The sequence below is a fragment of the Numida meleagris genome, chromosome 1 (genome assembly GCF_002078875.1).
Source record: "Numida meleagris isolate 19003 breed g44 Domestic line chromosome 1, NumMel1.0, whole genome shotgun sequence".
NCBI lineage: Eukaryota > Metazoa > Chordata > Aves > Galliformes > Numididae > Numida > Numida meleagris.
In genome coordinates, this window is record NC_034409.1 from 118,701,199 (window position 1) to 118,712,955 (window position 11,757).

Genomic DNA, 11,757 nt, shown 5'->3' on the forward strand with positions numbered 1-11,757 from the left:
CCAAAATAAAATGGAAAAAAAGCACGAAGCCCAAGGGCAAGAAAACAATATGCAAAACTCCGCGAAACAAGAAAGAAAAGAAAACGCAGAAAGGCGTCATAAATACAGCTAAACACAGCGGACCGCCAGACACAAACCGTGTACCAAAGGGAGACGGAAAGCGCAAACTCATAGTCAAAATCAGCATCAAAAAACAAGAGAAACAGAGAGAGCGCACCCACAGGAAGTAAACAAAGCACACAAAGAAGGGAGGGAAGAAGGAGCAAAAAGTCGCAAGAAAGCAAACAAACAGGGACCAAAAAAAAACCAACAAATAGGCCAACCAAAACCATAAAACAAACAATAGGCCAAAGGCTCACCTCCAACAAGGAAATCAAAACAACCACAGACACCGCAGAAAGCATAGCAAGGAAAGGCCGGAAAAACACCAAAAAAAAAAAAACCAAAAGGCCCCCACACACACACAACTGAACAAAAAAAAAAAAAAAGCCAAAGTAACAAAAAAAAAAAAAGGCATAAGAACCAGGAGCAAAAATCGGGCCCAAAGAAACAATAGCCAAAAAAACATCAAACAAAACCACCCAAAAAATACACATCACACATAAAAAAAAGCAAGAAAGAAACTAGAAACAATTGACAAGACTGATAAACATCAAACAAACAAAAAAAGGAAAAAGAAGAAAAGGAAAAGAAAAAATAAAAAAAAAAAGAAAACACAGAACCAAAAGACACCAAGGCCAAAAACAAAAAAAAAAAACACGACAAAAAAAACTAACAAACACATGCAAAAGAGGAAAAAAGAATGGACAAACACTAGGAATAACAGAGAAAAAAGAAAAAAAAAAAAAAAAAAAAAAACAAAAACCAAGTAGACAAAAATCAAGAAAAACGAAAAGGCAGAATAACAAGGAAGGAAGCCAAAAAACCAGAACACAGGGAACAACACACACCAGTAACAACGCCAATAAGGAGACCAAAAAAAGCTGCACAAGGAAAAAAAACACCAAAGAAAAAACGACACCCAAACTAAAAACTAGGATAAGGACCAACTAGAACAAAATAGGTGCAAACAAAAAGCAAACATACCACTGAGTCAACAAAATACACTAGGATAAAACAAAAAAAAACAACAGATACAAAATCCAAAAATGAAACCCAAGAAAACCACAGAAGGGAAAAAGACACAAAAGAACTAAAGCGCCGCAAACCCAGCCGTACACCTACCACCAGCATTCACCAAAAAACCACAAAGAACAGTAAAAATGCACACAGGGACACCAACATAAACCACCGCAAAACAAAACAAAACAACAAACTCAAAAGGCAGACAGTAAAAATACCTCAATCACAGAACTGAGAAGAAAAGAAAACAAATAAACCACCCAAAGCCCAGCCGGCCAAACACCAACACAATCCCCCACGAAAACACATCTGACAGGAAACACATACCAACACACCCCCCCCTCAAGCACCTCCAGAGAGCAAGAAGCCACCACCTCACCCGCCAACCAGCTCCAACCCCACACTCCTATATCTAAGAAGAAATAAAAACAAACAAAACACACAAAGCTCAAGAGAAGCAAATAAAAGACAGAACCCAACCTCCACTCCGGTAAACAGGAAGACAAAACAAAACAAACACCAGGCAAAAAAAAAGAGAGACCAAAAAGAAAACCATTCAACCACAAAAGAACACGCACCTCAGCCACACAAATCAAGGAAGATGCAAAAACAGAACAAATATACATCAACTAAAAAAACACTATAATGTAGAGAATTCAAAATATGCAGTGGAAGAAAGTATTACCAAAAAAAGAAAAAACTAAAAGAAAGAAAACATCAACAACAAAAAAAAACAATAAAAGAAAAGAGAACAAAAATAACCCAAACAAAAAGCAGGAAAGCAAACGCCTGTCCAAGCATATGCAACAAAATAAAAACCACACACAGGTGTGTAATTGAAAACAAGCATAGTAAACATGCATAACACATAAAATACAAAAGTCAAAAATAGGATACAACAAGAAAAATAAGAAAAAAGAAAACAACGTAACCCCAAAACAACCCAAAAAAAATGATAAAAAGAAAACGCGAAGCAGAATCTATCAAACAAAAAACAAACTGCAAACAGCTATGTAACTGAACACCAACACAAAAAAAACTCACAAAAGCTTCAATGCAAGAAGACTAAAGAAGATGCCACCCCAAAAATAATGGCAAAACACCCAGATGCACTCCTGTACTCCACCAAAACAACGACAAATACAAAACCCGAAGCAGAAGGTGCCACAATAACAGATAATGCCGAGCCACAAGATGCAGGCATAACAACACCAAAAAAACTAACCAAAACATGGAGGGATGGAAAAAGATCAAGAAGGCACTCAGCTGCTAAAAACCACAAACCCAAAGAAAGTGCAGAAACTAACCACCACAGCGGAAGGCCCCAAACAAGAACAAGATGCTGAGAGCAGAACTCAACAGCCCGCTGAACACGATGCAGTGTGGAAAGCACCTGAAACAGGAGATGAAAGAAAGCAACCCGGAAGAAGGGCAGAGACCCTCCCAGCCCCGGCAAACAGAGAAGAAAACGAAAATCCAGAAACAAAGATCGGCAGACGAGGACTCTGCCGAAGAACAAACGACTGAAACTCCAGTACAAAAACCCAACGAACACCGGTAAATACGAAACAGAAAACAACAAAAAAATTAAATAAAACAAACCTGACCACTCACAAACCACGAACAACACATGGCAAAAAGAAAACAAGACGCAAAACACCGTCAAAAAATCACAAAACGCATAAGCCGCCAAGGCACAAATGACTCCAACCTCAGTATGCAAACACAACAAGTTGCGCTAAATACCACTCAGAAAACAACAAAAAACCAAAAAAAAAAACACCGCGCCATCAACAAACCAGCAAGAACACAGGAAAATAAACACAAAAATGACAACACACCAGCACAGAATCACAAAAAGGATGAAGAGGCAAAGCACACCCAGCCCCACCCCAAAGGAGAGATCACACACCAAACACTCATCTGGGTAGCCAACTGCTGGACAAGCCCTAGAAAAACCAAATACTTGCTAGCCGAAGGCAGTAAAAACCCAAAACAAGACTCCAATACCAAACACCAAAGCAAGGAAGAAGGACAGAGAAAGCAACACCATTCTGTCACCTAGACTCATCTCACGATCAAAAACCAAACAAAAACATACACACTAATCCAAAATAAAGCAAGGAGCAGCAGTAAAGAAATACTAACGAAAGACAGGCAATATCAAGAGGTAAACCACAAGGCCAAACACAACAGAAACGAAAAAGCACAAAAAAGCGATCACCTGAAGAAAACCTCCAGAAAGTTCATTAAGAAAACCAACCACACAAAAAAATACAATAAAAACAAAAAACAGTCAACAAAAAACAGCTAAAAAAAAGACAGAAGGAGCAACATACCGATATAAAAAAAGAAAACATCCCAGAGGATTATAAACAGCAAATCCATAAAAACCTACAACCGCAACAAACACCCTCACAAAAGATAACCAAAAAAACCAACTACATATCAAAAAAAAAAAAAGAAAAAAAAAAACAAAACGCCGTACACATATAATTAAAACATGAAAGAAAAAAAAAAAAAAAAAAAAAACAGGGGAAGGTAAGAGAATGCAACTCAGGCGGACAAAAACAGGCTGACCACAAAAGCTTCTATCCCGAAGATGACGGGACAGCAGGACAAGACTGGACCAGCCAGAACAACAACAACAAAAAAAAACAAAACAAAACAAAATATAGTATTAATAACTAACAAGCACAAGAACAACATCACTTTTACTCACCCTTGATGCAAATAGCCTTACTGATCTCTTGACATTTCTTGACACCAGAATCACTTCTGTCACATTAAAAGCTTTGCAATATTGTTGACAAAGAAAGGTCATTAGAGAATTCATAACCTTCTTCAAAAATTACCTGGTTTTCCCTTTAAAGAGCATGTGTACTTAGTCATAAGTACTAATATTCTGTCCCTTTAGTTAACAGAGGATTAACCACACGAGAACAAAAAGGATAATGCACTCAGTATTGTGTCTTCTTAAAAATTTGGCATAAAGGCATTTTATTAGAAAAATACAATTCGGTACTGCAATGGAGATGAAAACACACTGTAGAGACCTAAAAATCAATGAACTAATAGAACCAGCCTGTGTGGATTCTGTGATGCATAAACTCTCCTCTAATTCCAGAAACCAACAAGACAGTACACTGTATTTGGTAACAACACAGAAGCATAAATAGTATATAATAAGAAATCTAAATAAAATTAACTGAAATGGAATCTACACTTACAGATTGCTACTAATTTTGTTCTTAGTGACAGAAGAGGATTTTTTTAAAAAATAAGCATCAGAAGAATTAAAGGCAAAAATGAATTTCTCAGTTCTTTAATACTCACAGGTTTGAGCAACAGTGGCCTAGCACAGGTATGCTGCATTTCTGAGACCTTTCAGTGAAGCAGGTCAAGTTTTTTATCCAGTTTCTGTATGGAATCATACATTACCTGATAACAAAAGCAGAGGTGAAAACAGCATTATTTCTCAAGAACCCAATTGATATCTGAAGAAACCAAGCAAGTTCCATTAAAGGCAAAATTCCCTCCCTGAAATGGGGCAAGATTAGAAAATAATGAATATACTTAAAGAGGATATTTAAGAGCAATTTACGCACAAAATGTAAATAGCAATGCTAAACATCACAGTAAAAAGAATTCTCAGAGAAGTCCACTCCTGCTACATTAACATGGTTGGCACTTACAGGTTGTTCTTCCTGCTTCTGTTGTATGTTTTATTTTATCTAACATTCCATGGAATCATTAAGGTTGGAAAATACCTCTACAATAGGCTAGTCCAACCGTTAATTCATCACCACCACGCCCACTAATCATGTCCCTCAGTGCCACAACATGTTTCTGAGAGATGGTGACTCCACCACTTTCTTGGGCAGCCTGTTCCAATACCTCACCACTCTTTCAGAGAAAAAATTTTTCCTAATGTCCAGTCTGAACTCTGCTGGTGCAACTGATGAATGAGGGGAGATTATTGGCTGCCTGGTCTTCAGTAAGGCCTTTGACACTGTTCCTCATAAGTTTGTCATAAACAAGTTGTTGTACGGGTAGTGAGGCAGATTGGAGATCAGCTAAACAACCTAGCCTAGAGGTATTGATCTGTGGTACAAAGTCTAATTGGAGACCAGTAAGTCTCAGTGTACCCTAAAGATCAATAGCAGGTCTATTCTGCTTAACATCCTCATTAGCAATGTGGATGATGGAGCAGAATGTACCTACAATAAGTTTGGAGGAATAGCTGATACGCCAAAGGGTCATGCTGCCACCCAGAGGGACCTGGAAAGGCTGCAAAAATATGCTGACATGAACATCAACTTGATAAAGTTCAACAAAGAGAAGTGCAAAATCATGTAACTAGGGAAGAACAACTGCAGGCACCAGTACAAGTTGAAAGCCACGTAGCTGGAAAGCAGCTTTGTGGAAAAGCACTGGGAGGTCCAGGTGGACACCAAGTTGAATACGAGCCAAAAGCGTGGCTGTGTTGCAGAGAAGGTGAAGGGTACCTTGGGTATCCACGTAGGAGTGGTACCAGCAGGCTGAGGCCACATCTGGAGCACTGACTATGAAAATGGCTAAGGAACTAGAACATCTCTCCAGTGAGGAGAGGCCAAGAGTGCTTATACTCTTCCATTTGGGGAAGAGGCAGTGCAGGGTGATTTTATCAGTGCATATAAATATTTGAAGGATGACTGCAAAGAAGGTTGAAACAGGCTCTTTTCAGTGGTGCCCATAGACAGGACAAGAGGAAAATGGTACAAACTGGAACACAGGAGATTCCTTTTGAACATCAGGAAACACTTATTTACTGGGCAGATGACAGAGCACCAGCACTAGGATGTCCAGAAAGGTTGTGTAACCCCATTCCCTATAGTGTCTTAATATTTTCCAATCAGGCAACCAGCTTTATCTGGGTGGTCCTACTTGAGGAGGGAGGATGGACCAGATGACCTCCAGAGGTCCCTTCCATCCTCAACCACTATGCGATTCTAGGAAGCAAATGAGTGTGGGAGCATGCATAACTGACGTACTGAGAAATCAGCTCAGCTAGACCTTTTAGAACCTAGCAATGAAATCAACCGTATCCACATTTTTAATTATCACAGAATAAAAGGTGAACCTCTGGTTAACACATTTTCCTTAGATGTTAAAAATTTATGTTGCCTTTCTTAAGCAGCCAAGCAGCCAGGTACAAACTTTTAAAAAAGTATGAGGGCTCCGAAAGTAATCTTTCCTATTTTATTATGTTCGCCCAAGGACATCAAAGGTGGATGTTGGTGGTATGACAGTAGAGGTTAAACCTTCCTGTCAATATTCTGTTACACTTTGTTGCTGTGTGACACATGGCAGCAGAGGGGCAGTCTGACAAAATTTGCTTTATCACATAGTATTATTGTGCTCTTTGTTGCTGTTGTAGTTTCCATGGAAATAAATAGGAGACAGTACTTTCAGAACAACCTACACATTTTTGAAAAGGCCCAAATTTTTGGACAAAAAGCCAGATAAACTTAAGCAAAGTCCATCATTTATTCTGCATCAGAGTAACGTACTTAAATTCACTCATCTGTGTTTCCAGGTGTCACAGTTAGATCTAATCTGTCTAGATCTAATCTATCTCCATGACAGAAAGGTAGCAGACCCATGGGCCCACATGCAGGAAGAGGTTGTGGGTGGGTGGGAGGGGAAAGATAAGCCTAGACAAAAGAAAAACAGTGGCAATGATCAGAGAAAAAAAATGCTTAGTTTACTAATTATAGTAGTGAAATATAAGTTAATTGAGATTGAAGCTAATAAATCAAATAAACGAGAGAGAGAGAGAGTTTTCCGATACCAGGTCTTATGCTGACCTGCTGCTGTACTGACAGCCGGGGAGCAGAAAAGAGAGCGATCCCATGACCTCACCACTCTTTTATCTTTTCCCAACACCCAGAAGACAGAAAATAACAAAATGAAGTCTTCTGGGAGTGTCATGTCTTTTCCTGGGAGCTGTAGTTCATTCTTCTCTTCAGAAAACAGAGCTGCCGCATTAACTCTTCCACTCCCACTATGGCATGATGCTATGAATGTGGAATACTGATGAAAAAAAACCATAAAACCGTGTGTATGGGAACTGCTGAGTCATGGCCTGAACCACTGATTGAGCACCTGGAGGAAAGACCCAGTCAGCCCTGGGAGCACAGGTGAAGGCAATTCACCTGTGCAACCAGAAGGGGTGGAGCCTGGCTCCACCCGTCTTAGGCCTCATTTAAGGGCTGACTGCCCCTGAGAATCCCTGAAGTACTCCCTTTTTAGATAACTGATACCAAGTACATATGGAGCCCCTAGGCCAGTTACAATAAGATGCTTTTGCCAGTCTTTACCAGTGAAGCTTATTTCAGCCTCCAACACAGTCAATTCTTGAGAACCCTCAGTGACTCCAGAAATATAAAATCAATTCTGTCCCTTCATGACTCAAGGACATTATAGTGTCTGCATTCCAGTGTCTACCTGTGCCTTATATTTCTGTGGGTCTGATGTGCCAAGCCATCGAATCTACACAGTCCAATACACTCTTTTATCCCTTTCCCCTGAGAGCAGAGGCCCTCTACTTGTTACATGCGTTGTTCTTATCTCCTGAATCATGACCAGGACACTTACAACATTTGCAGTATTCCACAGTAACTGGAGTTATGGGAAGGAGTTTGCATTGGTGGTTTATCTGTTTTGTAATTCTTTTACCTGTTCTCATAGTACAGGAGTGGGTTTTTTATGTCACTTGTTCATAGCTTCTCCATGCTTACATAAGTAACTCTACAAGGCAGCATGTGACATAGAGTTACTGCTGCCTGCTGCTTGAGCAGGACGTTTGCCTTTAATAGCTGCGATATTAATCAGTTTGATCAGCTCCTTCAGTAGGCTGTTCTAATCATCCTGATTTTCATCAGGTGTCTCTGATAGCACCACAGGTTCATCGGTTCTATCACAATTAACCAATATAGACAGTATACCACCCTGCTTATTCTCCATTTCTTTCTGATTACTCTCCATTTTATCCAGTCTTTCTGTTTCTTCCAAGATGGCTGAAATATAAGCTTGAGGAAGAGGTAAATGTTGTTCAAAGTTTTGAAGTGTAAGAATCAATTCAAAAATTAGGGATCTTCTCTGTAGTTCCTCATACCTTCCAAATATTGCTGCTAGTGTACTAGGATACTTTTCTGGTGCTGTTCTTGTGAGTTTCTGCCTTATACTCGACATACTCCTAACTCTCTAAGGATCATGCTCTTGACGTGGATCATTAGGAACAAACATGGGGTCATATAACATTGCCACTATGGCTAATTCCCTCAAATCCTGGTCACCTTTTTCCATAGTGAGCCATTTCTTAATCTCAAACACCAGATTGTCTTTGAAGGGATATTTTCCTTTATGGCTAATAACACTCGTTTCAAAGGGTGGTGACATCCCTGACTTAAATACTTGCTTAGACTCTCGGGGCTCCACAGTTGTTCAAGAGTGGAATTCCATGATACAGGGGTTCCCCATCTCCCTAAGATTCTTCCTAAATCTCTCTACACTCCCTGTCACTCAGTATTCTCTGGGTTTGGGGAAGGGTTCCTCCAGGTAATGTAAATGAGGAAGAAGCATTCAGGGAGATTGACAAAATGACCAACATCAATATCATCAATGGAGCATTCAAAAAATGTATGAGGAAATGAAAGCAGAACATGGAAGCCTTTTTAAAAATCACGCTGTCTGTAAAATTAGATACTCTCTTTGGGACGTAACTTTCAATACTCAAAGCATATCACATTGCAGACAGGTACCAGATAGATGTCTCCACCAGTGCTCTTAATTGATTTTATATATATATATATATATGTAATATCTATCTATCTATCTCCAAAACAGAGAATGGAGGACCTAATAAGAAAGGAATACATTCTAAGAATTAAAATTCTGAACATGTTAGCATTTAATTCATAACATAGCCCTTTTAAAATAAAGGACAGCCTCAACTCTCCTTACACAAGACAAGTTGGCACGGTGCCAAAAATAATAAACTTGGTGCAGTGTCCAGAGTTGATAGTATGCCCAGACTCCAAGCTATGACAACAATAACAAAGCTAGTCTCTCCGTGAAGGTCAGAAAGCTAACCACAGCTGTGGCTCTAATTAATTTCTGTCATTAGCGAGAAAAAAAAAAAGTTAAAAGTTAAAAAGTGTTGGTTCGGTTTGAGTTTCCCAGCCAATGCACCAAAGATTGTCACAGTTAGATCTAATCAGTCTAGATCTAATTTGTCTCCATGACAGAAAGGTAGCAGGCCCACAGGCCCACACCCAGGAAAAGTGGTGCTGGGGAGGAAAGATGGGCCTAGAAGAAAGAAAACAAGCTTTAAAAGATTTCATGTAGTGCCAGGACAGTCATATTAAGGTGGAGAGGTAATGGGGGACAGGAGAAGGAAATGGATAGAAGTTAGAAAGAGGCAATAGCTTCTCATTACCACTACTTGCTCGAGTATACCTTCTCAGACTGGCAACAAGAATGTTAGTCAAACAGCCTTAACAAATTTTCTTCTGCAGTGTTGTTAGATATATATACCTAAAGACATTCACTGGACATTGATACTTAGTCACAAGCCTCTCACAATTATCCTCTCTAAAGCCTGGCCTGTCATGCAAATGTCTTTCACTCTATTAATAGAGTACTACAACCAGAGAGTCAGGTAAGTGCTCACCCGAATAAGGGATGGTCTCAATTTTACAGTACATCACAGTGATATTTGAATACCATGGTACAGTGATACTCATCTTTATCAGCTACTGCTTCAGAAGTCAAAAGCAAAGAACTTGCCAAAACAAAACAACAAAGATTTTAGGACATCTCTGGCAAGCCTGGTACCTATAAAAGCTGGGCATGGGCGACAATCAGATCTTTCCCAGTACTGAAAAGTTCCTCACAATAAATCATTTTGTATTAAAGCTTAAGCTTCGAAAAGTATTCATGCTTTCAGTTCAGAGTACAAAGAAACAGGTTATTGTCTCATTGAAAATGACATTGTTTAGTGAAAGCTTAACAATTTCGGTGGACAACTGGAAAGTCTGAGGCCTCAGGTCACCAAATAGGTTTCAAGGCTTCCTTAAGTTTAATTAAAATTGTTTAAGCGTCATTTGAGATAGGGGAGGGAAAAAAAAATAAAAGAAGAAAGAGATACCTGGCAATAACTTAGAACTTCCGTAAGTGTTTTCTGCTGATCTCCAATGTAGGAAGCTTCGGACACAACACTCCCCTTTTTCATTAAAATAGCATGAAAAAGAAGCTTAAGTTAGCAATATATACAAAGTTTTGGTTATCGCATAATGTCAACAAATCCCAGCTACAAACATCACATATTATTTTAGTCTAACCTAAAACATGCATCACCAAAGCAACATTTCAAAGCCAATCAAACAGAAGAAAGTTAACTTACACATTCATAATCTGGTTCATACTCATAAATTACACTGTCACTGTCTTCGTATTCTCCTTCCCTGGTTCTCATCTGGGAAACAACATAAATAACTTGTAATGTGCTGAATAATGAAAGAATTCTAAACATAAACAACAGAGAGATCTAACCTGGACACTTTCCCTTGCAGCTATATTCACTCCCTGGCTGCAAAAGGGCCCCAGGCAATCAGATTTAACACAGACGGCTTATTCACATGCCTATACTTAAGTCATATGAATACTCAGCTCATCTTTATTTCAAGAATATTTCAAGAATAATTTCAAGGACTCCTCTTTAAAATAAAGCTCTTTCAAATTCATAATATTAATAATATGTCTTTTTAATTAGTTACGCTGAGGCCAGAATTTTCTCACCTAGCTATACAGCTACTGTTACAACTATACTGCTGTATAAATACAGTGATATACTATTTTTCCAGGCTTATGTAATTATGACCCTCCACACAGATTTTTACACTGATTTAAATAAACCAATGTGGAAAAAAATCCAGACATTCATTTCACTGTTTTTAACTCTGCACGCAGATACTGTAAAAATGCCTCTTCACAAACTCAAAGAAGGGATTTCACGCTCGAAAGGCGCTGCATGAAAACTCCTTTTAGGCAGAAATCAACAGTGCCACCAGCTGGACAATGCTGATGTTTCTCTTTTACGGGATAGAAGCAGTTCCCGTCCATCAGACACGATCGTTTTTGTGTCTCTCTCCCTCCAACCAAACAAACAAACCAACAAACCCACACCAAAATCCAAGCCAAAAAAAGCCACCAACAAAGCCTTTAGGCCATAATGAATGAGAGTAAACCCCTATTCACCATGAAGTTCCAATGCTATTAAACTGCACAAAGAAATTTTTTACTGCAAAATAAGAGCATCAACATGAACAGTCAGAAGTTGCTCTCCTGTGTAGACAAGTTTCTACACGAAGTACAGCATCCAGCACAAGCATTCACCCTTGCTAGGAGCTCCCAGATACAACACAGATATCTTCATCAGACAAACACAGAAAACGGAAGGACTACTGATGTTGCCACTAACACTGAAACTGGCGTCAAAACAAGGGGATACTCCCTGGCTACACATACCACATTTGGTCCCACTGGAGCAGGAGCAAGTCGTTTTCTTTTATTATACAAAGACACAAAATC

At 39.1% G+C, this 11,757-nt stretch overlaps 1 long non-coding RNA gene across 1 annotated transcript; it reads right to left on the reverse strand.

The window, feature by feature from the left end:
• On the reverse strand, positions 3,794-11,757 carry LOC110404845. The gene is made up of 4 exons (XR_002442522.1): positions 11,695-11,757; positions 10,571-10,642; positions 10,316-10,390; positions 3,794-4,563 (listed from the first exon to the last, which is right to left on the reverse strand). It is a non-coding gene; the product is annotated as an uncharacterized LOC110404845 (long non-coding RNA).